This window comes from Pelophylax lessonae (genome assembly GCF_965119305.1).
Source record: "Pelophylax lessonae genome assembly, chromosome: 1".
Lineage (NCBI taxonomy): Eukaryota > Metazoa > Chordata > Amphibia > Anura > Ranidae > Pelophylax > Pelophylax lessonae.
In genome coordinates this window covers 494,593,314-494,615,332 of record NC_138768.1, presented here as the reverse complement: position 1 = coordinate 494,615,332, position 22,019 = coordinate 494,593,314, and positions in this window count along the sequence as shown.

The following is a 22,019-nucleotide window of genomic DNA, read 5'->3' as shown; positions in this document are numbered from 1 at the left end:
TGAAGCTGCAAGGAGTCACCGGAACTATGAAGCTGCATGGATTTGTAGCTGCTGACTTTAATTTTTTTCTTTCTAGGGTGAAGATCCTCTTTAATAGGGTTGTAAGGGTCTGCGGTGTCCTCTCAAAATACGAATAAGGATGTTTTGGAATGCAACTAAAAGTTTCTTAATTGTAGAAGAGGAAGTCCTAATGTAGCCATGTCCTGAAAGGAGGGGGGGTCACTGCTGCTAAAAAAGAAATGTCATGGCTGACTTTGAGTTCTGAACAACATGGCGTCCTGTCTCTTACTACTTTTTGGGGTGCCTAGTTCACATTCTAATCACACCATGCCCTCCTGACCTCCCAGTACCGTGTTCTCCTGTACCCCCTGCACCATGCCCTCCTGACCCCCCCACTGACATTCTGTACTCTGCCCTGATAATCTGTGACCTGCTCACCCCAGTCCTCTGCCCTACTGATTCCTATACACGGCTCTTCATACTGCTCACCTCTGTACACTGCCCTACATCCTACTGACCTCTGTACACTGCCCTACATCCTACTGACCTCTGTACACTGCCCTACATCCTACTGACCTCTGTACACTGCCCTACATCCTACTGACCTCTGTACACTGTCCTACATCCTACTGACTTCTGTACAATGCCCTACATCCTACTGACTTCTGTACACTGCCCTACATCCTACTGACTTCTGTACACTGCCCTACATCCTACTGACTTCTGTACACTGCCCTACATCCTACTGACCCCTGGACACTGCCCTACATCCTACTGTCCCCTGGACACTGCCCTACATTCTACTCACACTGGCCAGAAAGCGGAACAGATAGCAAGGCTAGCATTGAGGCCAGTCAGGCCTGAAACTAGCCAAACAAATCAGCCTCCAGTACCAGATCTGCTTGCATGACCGACTCCAGCATCAATCTTGTGGGGTGACCATTTACTTCCCAGACATGAAAAAAATTGTAAATTAAATGAAAGTGAATGCAAAGTCTCTCTCAGAAGCTTAAGTTATTGGGAACCTGCCAGTTAATTTCTTTCTTTGTTTTTAAAAACAAAAAAGGGTGCCGCACCTAGGTGATCTTTGATCTCTTCCAGGTTGATCTCCACCTCTAAAAGTTTGCCTACCCCTTGTCTAAGGCTGGCCATACAATAAACAATGTTTTTGTACAATTTTCCTTTAGATTTACCAAAACCATATCATTTGAGGTCAGACCTAAACACTTTCAATCTGTATAACTTCAGATAGGCATTTGCAATACATAGCTGAAGATAACTCTAAAGGAAACTGAATAGGAACATTGTATAATGTATGGCCAGTTTAACTTGTCACACCTACAGATACACACTGTCATGGCAGACACACACTTATGTCTTGCCTGAGAAGGCACATACACACACACACACACACACTGTTAATGCAGACACACATATATAGATGGAGAGAGGGCTTCCCTTGCAGCTAAGCTCCAGACTCCCCTGAAGGTGGAACAGGCTCAAAGAAGCACGGAGTTGCCTGCTGGAACCACTTACAGAGATGTTCTGACTGGAGTGTTGTCAGACGAGACGTCCAGGTATTCAGATGAGACACCAGGATAGTGTCTGCAGACAGGTGGCACCCATGGTAAGTAACAGGAGCCAGGAGAGAAGCCAGTCCAAAGCCAAGTCAGGTACCGGGTGTGGACAAGAGCATGCGTAGTCAGGAGAATAGCAAAGGTCATACACAGGAGATCAAGATAAGACAGTCCATTTAACAAGCCAAAGTCAGATCAGGAGGCAGACAGAAGACAGGTCCAAGGGCATGCTGAATTGATAATAGGTATCAACAGATGCAAAGGTAGCACAGGAACAAATGCACTGGAGAACCAAAGATCAACCAGAAATCACAGAGGTTGACTGGCCCATTATAAAGGCCGTTTGGCTCCAGTTCAGGCTAGGAGCAGTGCACATCCATGTGCATCCTCACGCATCTATTGTGCGCTGGCGTGCATTCCTGCAGCCATGTTAGATACTGCCAGGTCTTTGTAAGCATCTGCTGTGGAGAAGTGCCCTGACAAAGATGCACACATGCACATCAGGGCAGACGCACACACTACGTTAGAGGGAACAGCATATCAAGATAAAAAACACACACACATAGACAAATGTCATAGCACACACAAACACAATGCCCCCAACTATATGTGAACATTTGTAACAAGCTTTGCATTGTCTGAAATTAGCAAATCCAGTAGAATTAGCATTTCCCTTTGGAGCTTCCTTATGCTTTCCTATAAAAATATTACACATTTCTGCCCTTTCTGTACCAGCATTTCCATTACACCAGTATAATCTTATGTAACTGAAATCTCTTATTTTTGTCCCTGTATCAGCATGTGCGGCCTTTCCTATTTGTGTCAGGAGCTGATCCTCTACTGCAGACTGTAGGAAAACCTATGATCCACAGTAAAGGATCACTGATTATTTCTCAGAGCTGTTGAAAAAAAAATTAACAGTAAAAAGTAAAAGCAAATACACACCCTGACTAATATTATAAAGTATAAATTTACATATATTATTTTTTCAAACTACTATTCCCCTACCATCCTACACTCTGAAGGATCATGGGTTAATCCTCAGAACCGAGTTATGGGGTTAAAATATAACAAAAATCACATTTAAAACCTTTTGTTCTGGAAATAATTGGGGTTTGGAGCATAGAAATTCACTCGGTGCGCTGAAAACTTTGCGTGCTGAAAAGCGCACTTGCAGATATTAATATGTGCCAAACGTCATTAATCCCTTGTACTGAAAAGTACAATGTACAGCTCTTTTGTATAAAGAAATCCTAGCGCACTCTGCGACAAAGAGAGAGACAGGCACACGTTGTATCACGGTCGATGTCCATAGGAGCAGTCCTCCGTTGAACAATGGGATTAGTTTATTTATAGGTCAACAAAAGAACAGAGACAGGAAGTGATGGCTACACCACATCAGCCAATGACACACTTGCATACATTCAAATGTACAATAGAAATGGCAGTGCATGTAAATGAACCAACTGAAACTGTGTGCAGGAGTTTCCAGCTGTTCTGTGAAACAGGAACCTTGCACTATTGCTAAAATGGGGGTCAAAGACTTATATATTGGAATTAGAATAGATTCTCATGAACACGGCCATGCCAGTACATAAGCATGCACTCCCGTCATAACCTGTTAAAGTGAATCCTATATAATATAGTTCCTAAAAACCACATTTGATAGCGATTATGCTACTATTCCAGTAAATGGGACTATAGCTTCAAAAGGAAAATAAAGTAGCAGTATTTCAATCATGTAGATCAAGCAGCATAGAAAGCTACCAGCCATTATTTATCAAAACGATAATTCCACATCACAAACATATCTTCGCCAGTGAATACCGAGGCCCCCGCTGGCTGATATACATTTGCACGGTTGAGTTTGCATCGCACTGCCAAAGATCCGGATCGGTGTTCTCTCCAGCGGTAGCCACTCAAAGTGCCCGCCGTTCAGGAGGAGGAGGAGGAGGAGTGGTATGCAGTCTCCATTTAATGGAAGGCTTCCACAACTAAGTGTTTCCTCTAGGGATGCACCGAAATGAAAATTTTGGGCCGAAACCGAAACCGAAAATGCAGGATGCCCTTGGCCGAAAACCGAAACCGAAACCGAAAATGACTTTTTCCCCAAAAAAAATTTGAAATGGATAGAACAGGGACATAAACCAAAAACAGGCAGCGACGTACACCTACACCTGTCGCTGCCACCCTGTCACAGTATATGTACTGTGATGGGTTGGCAAGAGGTTAATTTAATTACCAATGGTATTTGTATTATGAGGCATGAGGGGTTAATGTATTGTCACTGCTGGTCACTCATCTATTAGTGACTGACCAGTGGCAGGTAATTAACCCCTTTGTGCTGCATTAGTGCAACCAGTGTTAATTAACACTGACACTGGTTGCACTAATGCAGCACAAAAGGGGTTAATTAACTGCCACTGGTCAGTCACTAATAGATGAGTGACCAGCAGTGACAATACATTAACCCCTCATGCCTCATAATACTAATAGCATTGGTAAGCTGCCTCAGCTCCCCTCCCCCCTCCCCCACTGCCTCAGCGTCCTCCTCCTCGGGTGTCCTCTCCTGCATTCAAAAGTCCCGCCTCTGGCCGGCGGCACCGCCTCTCAATGATGTCCCTACTACTCTGTGCATTATGAATGGACATACTAGGCGGGGGGCGGGGCGAGCGGCCGCTATAGAGAGAACTATTGTGATCCTTCACTGTCAGCTCCTCACGTCTATGTATGAATGAGAACTGAACTGAGCTGACACCGGGCGGGGGGGCGGGCGGAGCGGCCGCTATTAGCTGTGACTATGTGAGAGCTTCTCTTCCTTGTCAGCGGAGATACGTGCCTGTCAGGGAAGTGAAACTCTCACATAGTCACAGCTAATAGCGGCCGCTCCGCCCGCCCCCCCGCCCGGTGTCAGCTCAGTTCAGTTCTCATTCATACATAGACGTGAGGAGCTGACAGTGAAGGATCACAATAGTTCTCTCTATAGCGGCCGCTCGCCCCGCCCCCCGCCTAGTATGTCCATTCATAATGCACAGAGTAGTAGGGACATTATTAAGAGGCGGACGGCCGGCCAGAGGCGGGACTTTTGAAACCTGCCCTGCGCTGCGCTGCGCCCTCCTCCTTCCCCACGGCGGCCATTTTTATTTTCGGCACTGTTAACCCATTATCGGCCGAAATGAGAGAGGCTCATTTTCGGCCGATAATTTCGGTGGCCGAAATTTCGGTGCATCCCTAGTTTCCTCAAAGCCTTATTCGCTGTGCATGACCACAAAAATGTCCACACAAATATTAATACAATTTCCACAACACTATACATACTTTTTTTGAAATAATAAAAGATTTTTTTTTTAAATATTACCTTGCCACCCCTCCCACCTTAGCTAACTGCCTTCATTTTCAGACACATTTCTTTTTCTCTTTTAGGGTCAGTTCACACGATGCCCACACATGAATCGTACAGAAATGTACTGTGCATTCCTATGCGATTCATACTGCATGCAAATGCACTCCATTTGCGATCTGCAATGGGTGTCAATAGAAAGTTAATAACACCCCAAATGCAGGTTGCAAACACATTGCATTTCCCCACACCCGCCCACACTGGACCTAATGGTACAAAAGATCTGGTTACAGTGTGGTTTAAAAAGTAGTAAATGGTGCAGCGTGGTGTGGTGTAATTTAAGCCCATTCAAAATTTAAAAACAATAGTATGAACCAGCCCTGAATGGGCTAAAATCGCACTACGCTGCACCAAAAGTAGTGCACGCACTACTTTTTAAACCACACTGTAACTAGATCACATGGTACAAAAGTACCATGCAGTCTGGTGCGGGCAAACACACTGCATTTTCAACCTGCATTTGGGGTGTCGTTACCTTTCTTTTGACACCCACTGCAGATTGCAAATGGAGTGCATTTTGCATGCGTTCTGATCACACAGGAACTCACAGTGCATTTGTATGTGATTCATGTGCTGGCATGGTGTGAACCAGCCCTTAGAAAAAGTACACATCAATCCTAAGTGTCAGCTGCCAATCATCAGGCATGCTAAGGCATACATCAAACTTTTTTTTTTTTTTATGTTCAACCAGCGAGTTAAACAAAAAAATGACTCGATTCACCCATTCACACACTCGATTTATGTGGATGGGGGAATCATTTCCACTGAGCTATTGTGTACTGACGGCAGAGATACTTCCCCTCCATCAGAATACTGATCAGTATTGCAGGCCATACCCGGCAGCACTAATTGATCAGGGATAAACCCGACAGGCTGGTTGTACAGAAGTCTATACAACATCTTCGACATCTGTACAACCAGCCTGCCCATACATTGATGGAATTTCAGTCGGTCCTTGCTGAACCAGCCAAATTTCGATCCATGTATAACTACTGGCTTAAGATAGCGGTCTCATGCGGCAGGAAATATACACCTCCTCTGTCATTGAGGTCTACTGCTCTCCTTTCTCAGCATAGATGTTCACTCTACTTTTCCATTATATGTGCGTGCTGTAGACACAGGGTTCTAGATGAACACATACCCTGCGGTCTCTAATAGTGTTGTCCTGAAGCGCTTATTGACCACGATGAACAGTGAAATTCCTCTTCTACACTGAAAAAAGGCTTTAACACCTGGTCTGATTTGGTGTTATATCCAGGAGATTTAACACCAAGTTTACACTGGTTTTAAGACTCTTCTGAGCTAACACGGGTTACTAAACAGGTACATTCCTATACTAACACTGTAGTTATCACAGAGACAACACCGTATGGTGAAGAGTTGTGATATTTGGCTCCTACCTTAGTTAACACGATTTATAAAACACGTCTTAGGAAATTATCACCTTGATTCTCTGTGATAAGGCTTATCACCTGTAGAAAGCTAGTTAATATGGTCCATAAATGTTCTCACCCCCTCCGGTCCCTGAAAAGGGAATATAGGGTAAGGTAAGCCACAGCGGTAGACCATAAAGGGACTGTTTGGGAATTTTCATGGTACCGTAACAAATTAGATTTACTATTGTTGTAGTTGTTCCATGGGGAAAGTATGGTTACACCGCTTAAAAAGCCTTCCATCCATTTGCATGTATAAATTATCATACTGTGAACAGCTATTGTATGTTAGGTAAACATTTACAATGGTGTGCTTCATATTCTGATCTGTATGACAAATACATTAATTTTTTTTGTTTTCTTTTGTTAAATGAAATAATAAATTGCGATACTTTTTAATCTATGATCTCTCTAATATTATTTGTTACGGTACCATGAAAAGTCCCAAACACTCCCTTTATGGTCTATGGCTGTGGCTTACCTTACCCTATGTTCCCTTTTCAGGGACAGGAGGGGGTGAAAACATTTATGGAGCATATTAACTAGCTTTCCACAGTTTAAACTGGGATGTAGGTACCAGTTTATTTTGTTATCTATACTATGAAGACACAGCCACATACAATCTTACCACTTAAGGCCTGTTTAACATCGGTTACTAAACGTACACCTTAGAGCGATGTTAGCTCCAAGCCTGAATCGAAATTCCTCAACATTAGATCTCTGTGTGCTGACCTGGATGCAGTCCATCCTTGCTCTATGACAGGGATCCTCAAACTACGGCCCTCCAGCTGAGGCATTGTAAAACTCTGACATTCACATACATGACTAGGCATGATGGGAATTGTAGTTCCTGAACAACTGAAGGGCCGTAGTTTGAAGACCTCTGCTGTATGAACTCAATAAGAAAACAGGAATTTGCACATTTATGATATCAGCTCGCACCCAACTTTAACCACCTTGCTGATATTCCCAAGTTCAGCTAGGGGTGGAATTTCAGTGCCATTAGTAGTAACCCAGAGTCACACTTGGGGTACTGCCAGGGAGCATTGCTGGATCCTGGAAAAAATGGATTTTTGTAAGAACTTACCGTAAAATCCTTTTCTCTTAAGCTCATTGACAGACGTAGTCTTCTTGATTCTCAAGAGCTGGGTTATGTTGTCTCCGCAGGAGTAGGACTAGGCAGAATGACAAAACGTTCTGGCTCCACCCTAGGGGGCAGTCCCTGAGGGTATATCCTCCCTCTCTCTGCTACAGGGAATCAGTTCTGTTTAAAGCAGTACAGAGAAATTAACCCAACCCAACTCAATGATAGAGGGGCGGGTACTACGTCTGTCAATGAGCTTAAGAGAAAAGGATTTTACGGTAAGTTCTTACAAAAATCCATTTTTCTCTATCGCTCATTGACAGACGTAGTCTTCTTGATTCTCAAGAGCTGGGACATCCAGAAGCAGTGCCACAAATGAGGGGTGGGATTGACAAAATCAAATCCAATCTAGTAGGCCCAACCGGTGCCAAACTAGAAGTTTTAAAGGCTCATTATAAACAAAGAATGAGACTAAAAGAAAAAATTTTCCAACGGAAAAAAACCCTCGAGGTAGACCACTGGTCTCCTCAAATTGCGGCCTGCAAAACCTTGCGGCCAAATGAGGCATCAGACGATGCCATTACATCAACTTTATAATGTTTAGAGAAGGTATGCACCGACGACCAGGTAGCCGCCTTGCACACCTGGACCACTGACGCCTGATGGCGAAAGGCCCATGACGCACTAAGTGCCCGAGTGGAGTGCGCCTTAACAGGGAACGGGGGCTCCCGACCCTTAATAGAATAAGCCTGCACTACCGTCTGTCTGATCCATCTGGAAATGGTCGCGGCAGATGCAGGCAACCCCTTTTTGGGTCCATCTGGGATCACAAAAAGTGAATCCGTCTTGCGAAACGAGTCTGTCGTTTTCAAGTATACCCTGATCGCCCGGACCACATCCAAGGAGTGCAAAGCAAATTCCCGAGGATGACTGGGCTTAGGACACAGGGAAGGTAATACAATTTCTTCATTCAGATGAAATTCTGAAACTACTTTTGGTAGGAAGGATGGATTCGGACGAAGAACCACCTTATCTCTATGAACCACCAGATATGGTGAACGACAAGATAATGCGGCCAGTTCTGACACCCTGCGTGCAGAAGTAATAGCCACCAAGAAGGCCACCTTCTGGGACAACGTGGGTAGAGGAATCTCCCTAATATCTTCAAAGGGAGGTTTCTGAAGAACCGACAACACTAAATTAAGATCCCAGGGGGGTAACGGCGCGTGCACTGGCGGAGCCAGATGTCGCACCCCCTGGATGAAATTCCGCACCAAGGAATGAGTAGCCAAAGGCTTCTGAAAGAAGATGGCTAATGCTGAGACCTGACCCTTGATAGTACTCAAGGCCAGTTTCTGCTCAACCCCTTGTTGCAGAAAAGCCAATATTCGACTAATCGAATAAGACCGAGGACGGAACCCTAAAGGTTCACACCATGCAATGTAGGACTTCCATGTGCGATGATAAATCTTTCTGGAAGTCGCTTTCCTTGCTTCAACTAGAGTAGGAATAACTGAAGCTGACAAACCTTTGTCCTTCAGCACCTGGGTCTCAATAGCCAGGCCGTTAAAGCCAGCGATCGTAAAGCAGGATGGAAGATCGGTCCCTGAGACAGTAGATCCTCCCTGAGAGGAAGTCTCCATGGGACGTCCGCCACCAGTCTGACCATGTCGGCGTACCAAGCTCGACGAGGCCAGTCCGGAGCTACCAGGATTACTGGGATTCCTTCCTCCTCTACCCTGCGAAGAAGTCTTGGCAGTAACGCGAGAGGAGGGAAGGCATATATTAGCTGGTATTGCCCCCACGGGGCGATCAGTGCGTCCGCGGTTTCTGCTAGAGGATCGCGGGAGCGAGCCACGAATCTCTGAACTTTCCTGTTGAATCGTGATGCCAACAGATCCACATCCGGGGTGCCCCACCGTAGGCACAACTGGTGGAAAACGTCTGGATGGAGGGACCATTCCCCCTGATCCAGGGTCTGACGGCTGAGATAATCTGCCTGCCAATTCTCCACCCCCGGAATGAACACCGCAGAGATTGCTGGAACAAATCGTTCCGCCCAGCGAAGAATGCAAGCCACTTCTTTGCTGATGATTGACATAAGCCACGGCCGTGGCATTGTCCGACTGTATCCGAACCGGGCTGCCCTGGAGCTGCTCGGTCCAGTGAATCAGACAAAGTCTGATCGCTCTCAGTTCCAATACATTTATCGGTAATCTGGATTCTTCCGGGGACCAAAGTCCCTGGGCAGATAATTGACCGAGAATACCTCCCCATCCGGATAGACTGGCATCCGTGGTCACTATCGTCCAATATATTGGCAGAAATGACTTTCCCTGGCTGAGCATTGGAGACCGAAGCCACCAAACCAGAGACTCTCTGGTCTGTTTGCTCAATCGTATCTGATTGTCCAGGGATTCCGGATTCCGATTCCATCTGAGAAGAATCTCTTGCTGAAGAATTCGGGTATGGGACTGGGCAAATGGGACTGCTTCGAATGAAGCCACCATCAACCCCAGAACCCTCATGCACGTCCGAAGGGAAGACCAGCTGTTGGACAGTAACAACTGGACTGCTGATTGAATCTTTCGAAGTTTCCCTACCGGAAGGAAAACTCTCGTCCTGACTGTGTCTAGAATTAGACCCAGATATTCGAGCCTCTGGGTGGGAACCAGAAATGACTTTTGCTGGTTCACCAGCCACCCGAATTCCTGTAAAGAAATCATAGTAATTTCTATGTTTTGTAGCAAGGTCTGAGGAGACTCTGCATGAAGCAGAAGATCGTCTAGGTAACCTAGAATCGATATACCTCTTTGGCGCAGAAGTGCCAACATAGGGGCCAACACCTTTGTGAAGACCCGCGGAGCCGTGGCGAGACCGAAAGGTAGCGCCACAAACTGATAGTGGTTCTCCTCTACGGAAAAGCGTAGAAAACGCTGATGTCCTGCGAAAATGGGAATGTGAAGATAGGCGTCCTTGATGTCTATGGACGCTAGGACATCCCCTGGATGCAGGAAGGCTGCTACCGTGCGAATGGACTCCATTCTGAATCTTCTTATGTTGACGAAAGAATTGAGCGCTCTTAAGTCCAGAATTGGACGCACTTTGCCCTCTTTCCTGGGTATTGTAAACAGGTTTGAATAAAACCCTTGAAACCGTTCTGTCCAAGGAACGTGGACTACCACTCCTTGTTGTAGTAAATCTGTGACTGCTCTCCGCAGATCTTCTAAACGATCTGCGGATAGACGGATATTGGAAGGGAAGAATCGCGCCGGTGGGAGAGATCGAAACTCGATCTTGTACCCTGACCTTATGACTTCGCAAACCCATTTGTCCAGGATTCTGGAAAGCCATGGATCCGGGAACCGGCGAAGACGTCCCCCCACCCCAGTTATGGGTGGGGGCGCACCTTCAGGCTTTGGATGGTTTATCTTCAGGTCTGGAGGGGGCGGGCTTTTGCTTGCCCGACCAACGACCCCTGACGCCTCCTGTAGGAACCTTGGAGGACTTAGTTTTTTCACCCGCTGGACGAAAAAACCTCTTGTGAGCAGAAAAAGAAGGCCCTCGTCTTTGACGAGTTCCTCTACCTTTAAAATTTTGCGGTAAAAAGGTGCTTTTTCCACCGGTGAGATCCTTAATGATCTCATCTAAGTTGGCTCCAAATAGACGTTCTCCTGAAAAGGGGATATTAGCCAATGCTTTTTTGGAACCTTGGTCGGCTATCCAACCTTTTAGCCACAGTGTACGCCTGAGAACCACTGCTGAGACTGATGCTCGCGCCATTAATGGAGTGGCGTCTAACGCCGCATCACATACAAACTGTAACCCCTGTATCATTTGTTCCAACAAATCTGATACCGCCTGAGGGACTTCTTCTAAGTCCCGGCGTAACCACTTGGTCCATTCAGTTACAGCCTGCGAAACCAGACCAATAGCAATTATTGGCCTGAAAGCTGATCCAATCAAGGAAAACATGGTGCGAGACATAGCTTCTATCTTGCGATCCACTGGATCTTTAAAAGACGGAGCGTCTTCTAAAGGAATAACCGTGGCTTTATTCAATCTAGCAATTGGTGAATCCACCACAGGTGGTTCTGTCCATTTCTTAATAAGGGTTTCCTCAAACGGATAACGCCTGTCAATGCGTTTGGAAATATTAAAAGTGCGTTTTGGCAGACGCCATTCTTCATCGATTGGATTGCCAAAACATTTGGGCAATGGAAAAACCTTTGCCACTTTGATGCGCTTTTTAGTCCCAAAAGGGATCTCAGTTTCAGCTATTTCTGATGGAATACCCTGTAACCTTAAAGTCTCTTGAACAGATAAAATGAGTGCGTTTACCAACGCTTCCTCTCGGGCTATGGCAGATGCCGAAACATCCTCCTCACTGTCTGAAGAGACAGGACCCGAGACACCAATACCAGATGAAGTACCTGCAACTGCAGAAATAGGCTCAGAGTCTGAATCCGAGGTTTCAGATAATAAGGGGTTAGGCGGGGGTCGCTTTCTTGCGCCCTGTCCCTGACAAGCCACTTCCACCCGGGACACAAAAGTTTCCATAATGGCTGACAAAGATTCAATTGTCAATGGGGTGCTGGAGGATCCCGCAGACCCCTCGAGGGGATCCGGAGGAGATACATGAGTGGCAGGGTCCATGTTAATACAGGACACTTTTGCCAGCAATAAACAAAAAAACTTTTTTTTTTTTTTTTTTTGTGTGTCTCCCCCTAGCGCAATAGCGCCCCTCAGAGTACCTGCTTCTCGATCCCAGAGAGAGAGGGACCCCCAAGGCTCACCAACCGATGCAGTGCAGTTTCCAACAAACTGCAGCCAGCGTCTGTCTTACACAGACTGGAAGGAGCTGTTTGCTTTTTCCCGGGCAGAAGGCGTGGCTCCGCCCCCTGTGTACGCCTTCCGGCGTTCCCAGCCCTCCACGAGGAAGCTGGGCTCACAAAACATGGCCGCCCCCATAGAAGAGACATAAGACTCCAAAAACATGGCGGCCGACATGACCTGAGGACATATATGTATTCGGTCTATGGCAAAATGGCGGCGGACCGCCGATATCGTCTTCCCAGCACATCCACCTGCACTCTGGTTCTCCTCTACCTGAGAGGTGACATATGGATCTACAGAGATACACTGCACATAAGGTACCTCCTATGTCTGCTGTAATGTTACAGTCTGCTGGGTAGAGTGTTAGCTCTTGAACCAAGTCCACTTCCCACAAACACATGCTGTATTACAAGGGGGACTTGTAAGTGTCAGATATATACTGACCATATATGGAGGGGCCCATAATATATACTGCCTCATAAATGAGGAAAAAAAGGGAACGTTTTACTCACCATACCGAACCGACAGGCACCCTCTCTTCATAATACCCTCTCCACCGAGGTGGGGGTTTGTGGACGCCTCGACTCTCTGGTCCTGGCGTCCAAGCGAGCTTTAACTCGCAAAGTCAGTCCCTTTACTGGGACTCCGTCGCGGCCGACTCAGCGCACTGGTCTGCACGCGCCTTTTAGGCAGAAACCGGGGTGACCACTGGATCTCACCTCCAGCCCGTCGCCCGGCCCCGCATACTTACTTGAATATGTCGCGGCCGACCAAGCGCAATGTCTGGTCTGCACGCGCTCGTAGGCCGGCTGGGGTGACCACAAGTGTCGCCCAGTCCGGCATTTTTGCTTGAAGATCTCACAGGAAAAAAACACTGGAGAAAACTACCTAAAAAATGTCTTTTTCTTAAAGAAAAAAAGTCTTGCCAGGACCAAAAGATCCCAGCAAGGAGCTTAGGTCCTTACTCCTGACTAGACAGAAAAAAACTGATTCCCTGTAGCAGAGAGAGGGAGGATATACCCTCAGGGACTGCCCCCTAGGGTGGAGCCAGAACGTTTTGTCATTCTGCCTAGTCCTACTCCTGCGGAGACAACATAACCCAGCTCTTGAGAATCAAGAAGACTACGTCTGTCAATGAGCGATAGAGAAAGGTTACTTACCTTGTCCCCAGGATCCCGCGATGTGTTCCTGCAGCATACGGCGGCCAAATCTTCTGTCTGATGCTGTGTGCCCCAGCTTCCGCCTCCTGCGAGCGTCACGTCGCGGGGGGTGGAACCAATGGCAAATTGGAAAAGTAAAACACACAAACACACTGATATAATCCTATTGGATTCCATTACTAAATAAAATACATGACATTAGTTTGCCCCCCAGTGCCCTTGCCTGCAGTTTTACTGTAATATATATATATATAAATAATATATGTATACGTATATATATATATATATATATATGTATACGTATATATATATATATATATATATATATATATATGTATACGTGTATATATATATATATATATATATATACATACATACATACATACACACATACTTTAACTTTTTTATAGTTATTTATTATATTATAATTTATGATTTTGTGTTTCAAACTTTATCATACCCGAGATGTTATAAAGAAGAACGCACAGTAAAAAAAAAAATCATATGTAAATAGTTGGTTTGGGCTGCTCGACTTTAAGAATTACATGCCAAATAATGGTACCGCTTTCAGCACATAAAGTTGGAAACAATCATACCGCCAGAGAGGTTAAAGAACCTGGGCACAGAACACAGAAGCCCCACCTAGAACAGCTCTTCTCTACTGTGTCACCCAATATGGAGCTAATTACGGTCATCTTTCACGCTCACTTTTAGATCACTTCTCACAGACACCACCACTCTTTCCTTTTACCATGTCCTTACCAAAGAAACAAATCCAGAAATATCACCAGGCCAGTCATAAGAACAATGAAGAAGAGATTCTGCATTACTAATTAAAGGTTTTACTGTAATTAAAGGAGTTGTAAAGTCAGAAGAGTTTTTATATTTATGCATTCTATATATTAATGCAACCTATGCATTAAGATAAAAAGCATTCTGTGTGCAGCAGCCCCCCTAATACTTAGCTGGATCCCCTCTCTGTCCAGCGATGTCTACGAGTGTCTCAGCTGTCCGAGACCCTACCTCTAGATAGGCTGAGGCACAGCAGTGGTACCATTGGCTCCCGTTGCTGTCAAGGTCAGTCAGCCAATAAGGAGAGAGGGGGGCGGGGGCGGGAGCGGGCCACAGCTCAGTGTCTGAATGGACACAGAGAACGGTGACTCGGCCCGGGTGCCCCCATAGCAAGCTGCTTTCTCTGGGGGAACTCATGAGGAGGAAGGGGCCAGGAGCACAAAAGAGGGACCTGGGAAAAGGAGGATCCAGGATTCTCTGTGCAAATCCACGGCAACAGAGCAAACAGAGCAGGTAAGTGTAACATGTTTGTTATTTTTATTGAAAACAAACAAGACTTTACAATCACTTTAAGTCCCGGTTCACACTGAAGCGGCACGACTTCGGGGGCGACCTGTGAAGTCGCGTGCACCGTGACTTCGGCGCGACTTGCATGGACTTCATATAATGAATGTCTATGCAAGTCGCTCCAGGTCGCTCCGAAGTAGTACAGGAACTATTTTCTAAGTCGGAGCGACTTGTGTCGCTGCTATTAGAACGGTTCCTGTAGCACACAATGGACCGCAACGGACTGCGACTTGTCAGGCTGACAAGTCGCCTGACAAGGCGCGGTAGTGTGAATGGACACTAAATCATAGTATTTTTCATCTTTTGGAAGGACTAGAGTTTGAGCGTATGTATCAAGCGCTGGTATGAAAACAAACAACAGTAGCCAAAAGAGAAATCATTATTAGATTGATGTACTATAAATATGAAGAACAGTTCCTGTAGGCTGTTCATGACACGCTCTTGTTTTCCAGGGTCATGTTATCAATTGTTTTCCTAGAAGTCTCACCAAAAACAGAATTCAACTAGGGAGTCCCTTTATTGACGTACAAAGGAAAGCAATACATGGGAAATGTCAGAGAGGGCACAGACCTGTTTGACCCCGATGTACCCACTGCTCCATCTAGCTCACCTCCCGGTCATGGTGGATCTACAGTGCCAAGCCCTACATGCAGAATCCACTCTCCAGGTAACAAGTTAAGGAAGACTGTCCCTAGACTGCTCTGCATCCCCCAAGTCAACATCTAAGGCCAATGATTTAACCCCTCTGGATGAAAAAGACTCTGGTAGGTAGACTATTTTTTGTTGGTACCCATGCTCACTGGAGCTGTGGATCAGGGCAACAACTATTAGGTTAACTCACACTAGTTCTGCAGATTCACCTATTAGTTTCCAGCACAACTAACACTTAAAACATTCAAAGAATACAGTCCCAGCTTTTCCTTGCATACAGGAATGCACACCTGTATATAACCTATGCCTACTATAATAAAACACTTTCCATTCCAAGAAAAATTGATGTCCACAGCAAATTCCTGCTTCATAAACCTATTTTTATATATTTCTGTCATACCACCCTGCAATGACGGGAAGACTAATTTCCCCCCTGCAACCACTCTAAGGGCTCTTTCACACGGCCGCTCCGATTTTTTATTCCGCTGCGGCATTTTTTTTTTTTTTTTCACGGACACGGATGACACTTGTGTCATCCAATCCGTATGTCCGCATATCATCCCATCCGTTTGCGGATGATATACGGACATAATGTATGTCTATATGGATTGCGGATGTCAGCGGATGACACTGCTGACATCCGATTTTGCATCCGTTCCGATAAATAGGGTTCTGTTCCGTTCCAAAAAACGGAACAGAACTGAAAGGACGAAAATCGGATGTCAGCGGATGGTCATCCGCAATCCCATTGACATGCATAATGTCTGTATATCACCCGCAAACGGATGGGGTGATATACGGACATACGGAACGCCCATGTGAAAGAGCCCTAATGCAGAAAGCCCAAAACCTTATCTCAGACAGGATTTACATTAGGACTCATAAATCCTGCGTAAACTATTTAATCTACTCAGCTTGAATGGACTAAAGATGGAACTGACAATTACATGTCACTTTCACCAAATTACTTCATAGAAGATGTTATGCTAATGTATTCTAGAAGGATAGCCAGGATATTACAGTTTGGCTTGTCAGTGACCCTAAATGCAAGAGGCAGACAACAGTTTATATTAATAACACCAACTTAGTTGGCCAATCACCTACTAATAATCAGTACCCGTTTTTCATGCACATCTAGCAATGACTTGAAACCGTGCATTGAAAATGTTAGCCTAGGACATGAGAGGAGTCCCTGGGACTAAGAAGTCCTAAGAGACTACCTTTGGTATTTGCTGCAATATATACCTACATGTAAAGGATACGTTCATTTTTTTGCAAAAAAATAATAAATACACCTTTTTCTGCAGGTAAAAAAATGTGAACTTATTATATATATATATTTTTTTGGAGCCTTTAAAGCATTGCACCAGTGATCAGCAGATCGCTGGTGCCATGCATGTCTCCTGCAGATTTGCCAGTGTATCTGCTTTCCTTTATATCCTGTAACGGGTAAGCAGATACAATCTGACAGAAAGCATGAACAAACTACCACAGCGCTCCACAGCACCGTGGTAGTTTATTGAAAACTACAAGCAGACAGCCGCAAAGGCTGCAGGACCTTGTCGTTTTCTGTGCCCAGAGCCTTGTCAATTAGTGACGCAGCGGAAAGGTGGAGTCCCACTCGGCCACGATTTTTTTTTTCAATTGGGACAGCTAGCGGAGAGGGATAAAAACCCTGCTAGCTTCACAGCAGAGATCAGGGAGCCAGTCCGTTGGTAACATGTTACACCCTGAATATGGGTGTAACATGTAACAAAAGGTGAACTCCTACTCTATTATATCACACTGAATAAAAACCTTGACAAGGCAGTGCAGCTTCCACATATTTTCAAATATTGTACAACTATAACTTCTGTTAAGCCCCGTACACACGTTCAGATAATCGGACGACTTATCGTTTGCATTTTGTTGCATGATACTAACATTGAATTGAACAATGCGTACTAACCGTATGATTTTTGTCGTACGATTCGGAAAAAGCTTCCTGGTTGCTTAGCTACGTATCAGATGGTGCAAAACAAAAACAATGGCAGCCAGGCTTTTTCCGTGCTATTTTAGTGTTTCTGATCATGCGTGGTCTTTGTCGATCGATTTTTAGCGGACGCATAGTGTACTGATGAAACGATTGTTGTTTGCGGGGCTATCGTACGACAGAAGTTTTCCTGTTTGTCCCTTCGGATTTTGTTGGATGAACTGTCGAGATCAGCTGTCGAAAGCGGTGTACTAACGATCAGATTATCGTGCGATCAAGTCAAAAGCGAGTTTTATCATACGATTATCGGAACGTGTGTACGGGGCATTGGTTAAGAAATTTTGAAATAGCCCTAATGGCACCCCTCTGGCATTAGTTCCCTTAAGAACTACTTGTGCCAAATAAGGGCAAGCATTTGCGCCTGTGTTGGTAACATTACTGATGCATTACATAGCTACAAAGTTTAAAAGGTTGAAAAAAGACACAGGTCCATCCAGTTCAACCTATGTGTGTGATTTTTATTTTCTATCAATTCCTGTAGGTCTCCATACTCCGCTTCTTGAGGAAGACATCTAAAAGTTCTTTAACCACTTCCCTAACGCTGGACTTCATATGAGGTCCAGGGCTTTAAGTGGGGATATCTGAATGATCCCTGCAGCCGCTATAATTTTTTTTCAGCTGGCAATTCCCTGCACGTCAAAGAACAATCATAGTGGCTGTTAAGCCACTTGATCGTTCTTACAGGTGGCCGGAGGGGACATCCACCCCCCCTCCCGCCACCCTCCAATGCTTCTACCGGCTTGCCCGTGCGATCGACGACCAGGAGAAGGAATCCGCCGGTCCAGATGGTCCCCTGCAGTCTCTATTACTCTTGATGACGTCACGCCCCGGCATGGAAGTTGGTAATACTGCCGAGATCTCGGCTCTATAGCCAAGATTGTTTTTTTTTTCTTTTTTTATTTCAGGCTTGCCAGCCTGTAGGAGAGATCTGAGGTCTTATTGACCCCAGATCTCCCCATAAAGAGCACCTGTCCAGCACTATTCCTATTACAAGGGATGTTTACATCCCTTGTAATAGGAATAGAATTGTACAAATAAAATAAACAATAAAAAAAAAAAAAAATTTAAACTGCCCCCATCCCCGGGTGCTCCCATGCAGAAGTGAACACATGCGTACGTCGCAGCCACATATGTACACGGCGTTCATCCAATACATGTGAGGTATCGCCGCGAACGTTCGAGCGAGAGCAACAATTCTAGACCAAGACTTCCTGTGTAACTCTAAACTGGAAACCTGTAAAAAAAATGTAAAGTGTTGCCTATGGAGATTTTTAAGTACCGAAGTTTGGTGTCATTCCACGAGTGTGCGCAATTTTAAAGCGTGACATGTTATGTATCTATTTACTCAGCGTAACATCATCTTTCACATTATACAAAAAATGGGCTAACTTTAGTGTTTTTTTTTTTTTTTTTATTAATAAAATAAAACGTTTTTTTTTTTCCAAAAAAATAATTGCGTTTGGAAAATTTTTTTACATATAGGAGCGGAGTGCCAGAAAGGGCCCGGTATGGAAGTGGTTGAAGTTGTCAACAAAATTCCTAATTTGACATTAATCTGAGTACACGGTCCTGAATGCAGACAGTGGGGTTGATTAACCACTTAAGCCCCGGAAGATTTTACCCCCATTCCGACCAGGGGGTATTTTGCGATTCGGCACTGTGTGACTTTAACGGACAATTGCGCGGTCGTGCGACGCTGTACCTAAACTAATTTGGCGTCCTTTTTTTCCCACAAACAGAGCTTTCTTTTGGTGGTATTTGGTCACCTGTGCGATTTTTTGATCACGCGCTATAAACAAAAAAAGAGCGTCAATTTTGCAAAAATAACAATATTTTTCACATTTTTTTATATGAAATTCCCCCCAAAAAAAATGTAAAAATCAAAATTTTTTAACATATTCGGCCAATTTGTTTTATGCTACATATGTTTGGTAAAAAAAATCGCAAAAAGCGTATTTTGATTGGTTTGCGCAAAAGTTATCGCGTTTACTAACAAAGGGAAAGATTTTTGTCATTTTTGTTGTTTTTTTTTTTAACGCGTAATGGCGGCGATCTGCGTTTTTTTTTGGAGTACTGCGACATTGCGGCGGACAGATCGGACCCTTGACTGACATTTTTGACACTTTTGGGGTTACCAGTGACATTTCTACAGTAATCAGTGCTATATATATGCACTGTTACTGTAAAAATACACTGGTAGTGAAGGGGTTAACTTTATTTGGGAGGGAGGGGCTGTGTGTGTCCCTAGGGGCGTGCTTTCTACTGTGATTGGCTGTGGCTTCAGCTGTAAGGACACTGATCAACGGATCTACATAGTAGATCCATGTGATCAGTGTCTTTGCAGCGAGGAGAATGACAGGCAGCTTGTTTACACAAGCTGCCTGACATTCTCCCTCTCCCCCGCCAATCGCCGAGTGGCCGGCGGACATCGGGTCCGCTGGTCACACGCGCGGGGGGGTCCGTGACCACGCCGGAGCGCGCCTCCGGGGGCGCGCGCTCGCTCCCTAGACCCTCACAAGCAAGCAACGTAGCCCTACGTTAGTTTGCCTGTGAGGGGCTGACCGCCGACGTAGATAGTCGTGCGGCGGTCGGCAAGTGGTTAACCAAAACTGTGCAAAATCTGGTGCAGCTGTGCCTAGTAGTCAATCAACTTCTAACTTCAGCTTGTTTAAATAGGCCCCTTTCACACATATGGTCCGTTCAGTTTATCAGTTTTCCATCCGTTTTTCATCCATTTTTCATCCGTTTTTCATCCGTTTTTCATCAGTTGTCATCCGTTTTTCATCAGTTGTCATCCGTTTTTCATCAGTTGTCATCCGTTGTCATCCGTTTTTCATCCGATCCGTTTTTTTGACGGATGAAAAATAGGGCATTCATACGTTCAAAAAAACGGACATTGACACTCCAGTTTTAGTAAATCAATCCCAGTATGTATTCGGGGCCGTGCACCTTCATTGATGTCAAATGGGAAGCAGGCAGCTGTTGCATCCCATTTGACATCAATGACACTGCGTACACAGCATACCTTTTCATCTCCATGTGACCAAACATGGCCCCCAATGGGCATTGCAGTACTAAGCCTCACGTAAATGAGACCTAAATGTTCTGTCTGGCACCTTACACCCTGAAAAGCGCAAAGGAAATTAGAAGAAACCTCCTAAATGGGGACAAAGAATAGTAATGAAAATTGGTCCCGACTTTTCACTACCCTTTCCAAAACTAAAGAGAGCCACATTGATTACGTGGCCAGGGGCGTGCGCTAGGTGACACAGAGCTGCTGCACCAATCCCAGGACATCACACTGTTTACTTTTTTCACAGAACTTTATTGAAATGTCCTATGTGACATGTGATACAGTTGTGTTTGCTGCAGTAGCATTGCAGTGCAATAAAATGCACTGGAAAAATAAAGCAATGCATGTACACAACAGCATAGAAAACTATGCGTGGAAATATCTGCTGTGAGAAAGCCCTGACAAAAACGTTTGCAGAATACCTTGGCAGTAGGGTTGCCACCTCATCCCTTTAACCAATTTACTGCGGCAGGCTGGACCTCCTGCAGGCGCTCTAGCCCCCACTTGACAGCGGGGACACGGATGCACGGGGCAGGCGGCTCCGATTGCCACTGGGCACCCGCGATCGCTGCCCGCTGAGAGAGAAGGATGGTCAGCTATTGTAAACACAGCTGACCGTTCTCTCTGGAACGATCACAGAGCGCCTGTGATTCTTCTATATAAGATCACAGGTCTCTACGATCATTTCACAAGCCCCGCCCCCATACAGTTAGAAACATGCCCCTAGGTACACATTTAACCCCTTGATCACCAACAGTGTTAACCCCTTCCCTGCCAGTGTCATTATTACAGTAACAGTGCGTATTTTTAGCAGATTACTGTAGTAATGTCACTGGTCCCCCCAAAAGTGTCAAAAATGTCAGTTAGGGGCCCGATCTGTCTGCCGCAATATTGCAATCCCGCTAAAAATCGCAGATCGCCGCCATTACTAGTAAAAGAAAAAAAACAATAAAAATGACAGAAATCTTTCCCTTAGTTAATAGCTGCGATAACTTTTGCACAAAACAATCAGAATACGCTTATTGCGATTTTTTTTTTAACAAAAATATGTAGCAGACAACAAATTGGCCTAAAATGTTAAAAAATTTTGATTTTTAATTTTTTTTTTGGAATGTTATATATCATAATGTGACAAATATCTTTTTTTTTTTTTTTCAGAATTGTCGCTCTTTTTTTGTTTATAGCGCAAAAAATAAAAATTGCAGAAGAACAAATACCCCCAAAAGAAAGCTCTGTTTGTGGGGAAAAAAGGACATCAATTTTATTTGGGTACGGCTTCCGTTAAAGTAGCGCAGTGCCGAATCGCAAAATATGGCCTGGTCATTAATCTTCCGGTCCAGAAGTGGTTAAACCAGGACACATATTAATTACACAGACTAATAAAACGCACATAAGGCACTGAGTTTAATTACCA